This window comes from Mauremys mutica, chromosome 5 (assembly GCF_020497125.1).
Source record: "Mauremys mutica isolate MM-2020 ecotype Southern chromosome 5, ASM2049712v1, whole genome shotgun sequence".
NCBI classification, from domain to species: domain Eukaryota; kingdom Metazoa; phylum Chordata; order Testudines; family Geoemydidae; genus Mauremys; species Mauremys mutica.
The window spans coordinates 138,194,647-138,196,663 of record NC_059076.1 but is presented as its reverse complement, the minus strand read 5'-3'; positions in this window follow the sequence as shown (position 1 = coordinate 138,196,663).

Below are 2,017 nucleotides of genomic sequence, written 5' to 3'. Positions count from 1 at the left end.
TAGGGCACTTAAATCTCTATCAGCTTTGTGGTGTTTCAAATAGATATTTGAAAAGCAAGGGGACTGATGTTTAAAGGCATATTTGGCCTTTGGTTGTCATTAGACAACTTTATGCCAGGTGAGTGGGTTTTCCAAACCCGGATACCTGAACTCAGACTCCTAACACCCACAGGTAGGTGCATCAATAGGGGTGGGGTTAGTTGTAAAGTCACCCTTTTGCTGCCCTATGTTGCAGTGGAGCAGGGCAAAGTAGCCATAAAGCTGCCCTAAGAGGCAGGGATTTGCACATGCTGGGGAATTCCTAGCTAACACCCAGAGAACCAGCATAGAGAGTGTACAGCCAGTGTAGCTGGCTGTATGTCACCAACTCCTAGCTTCCCACTCAAGTATATGGGGTGTGAGCTGGGAACAGAAGATGGCACACACAGTGTGCGTTGTCTACAGCTATCTCCAGTGCAGCAATGGCTGTTACAAGACAGCGTAATTTAGAACAGCCCAGAGTCTAGAGCTCAGGTGTATTTGAGGATCTGGGCTAGTACTTGGCTGTTACTATAGTAATGACCCCTGAGCAAGCAGTATAATGTACATGCTTATCAATGAGCTTGTCCAGAGGCTGCATGTCCATCAGAATGACTAGATGTCCTGATGTGTAATAAAAACGCTTTGAGTAATAAAAATCAACCCAGGCTACTTTACAGGGCCTGATCCTTCTCTCACTTACAGCATCTGAGCAGTAGGACAACGGCGAATACTGCCCAGGATTATAGTTGTCTCTGTCTTCTTCCAATTTTGGGTAGCGGGAGCGAGGAGTATAAGGGCCCTACTGTCAATCAAAACTTAACCCCACCTCTTGACCCAATAAGCCCTGCCCACTGGTCATCAGAAGCCTCACCGCATGGGGGTATTACTTCTGGGCGTCAAGGCGGACACATGACCGGAAGCAAGGTGTGTCATATGACCCCTCTAAGAACTCCTTCCACTATACCAATCAGGATAGATTTTGCCCCGATAGGAACGCCCCGAGAGAAGATTTAACCAACCAGGGGGAGTTCCGGGGTTTGTGTGACCCCTCTAAGAACTTCTCCCACTGCCCTCTACCAATCAGGAGGGGCTTCAGCCACTAGAGAGCACCCTGAGAGGAGATTAGACCAATTGGGGGGAATTCTGGGGCTGGGTGACCATCCAGAAGTGGTTCGTGTGACCCCTCTAGGAACTCGTCCCACCACCCTCTACCAGTCGCGATGGGTTTCGGCTGCAGAGGACTGCCCTGAAAGGAGATTTGACCAAAACAGGGCAGGTTCTGGGATGGGGTGACCACCCAGAAGAGGGTTGTGTGACCCCTCTAAGAACTCCTCCCAATGCCCTCTGCCAATCAGAGTGCCGCACCATCACCGCACAAGTCCCAGAGCTGGACAGAGGAGGCGATCTCTTACCAAGACGACATGTTTCAGAAATTGTGGAAAGGCTGAGATGAAACGTGGACTCCTTTACCACCCCCCTGAGAACTTCAGACTTTGTTTTAGCCCCGCGGACCTTTGGACTTGTGTGGAGAAAGTGCTACAGCAGCAACAGTTCCGAAGAGGATGAGGGAACAGCCAAGGGGATTCCTTTGGCCCAGCCATTGATGGATACACCAGAACCTGAACCCAAAGCCCAACCATTCATGAGACACACCAATGAGCATGGTGGCCTCTCGTTGTCCACCACCCTGGAGGAGGAAAAGGACGGTTACTCACCTGTAGTAACTGTTGTTCTTCGAGATGTGTTGCTCCAATCCATTCCAGTTAGGTGTGCGCGCCGCGCGTGCACGGCATCTCGGAACTTTTTACCCTAGCAACTCCGGCGGGCCTATGGTGCTAAATATATACCCCAGCCGGCCCGTCCGCTCCTCAGTTCCTTCTTGCCGGCTACTCCGACAGTGGGGAAGGAGGGCGGGTCTGGAATGGATTGGAGCAACACATCTCGAAGAACAACAGTTACTACAGGTGAGTAACCGTCCTTTCTTCTTCGAGTGATT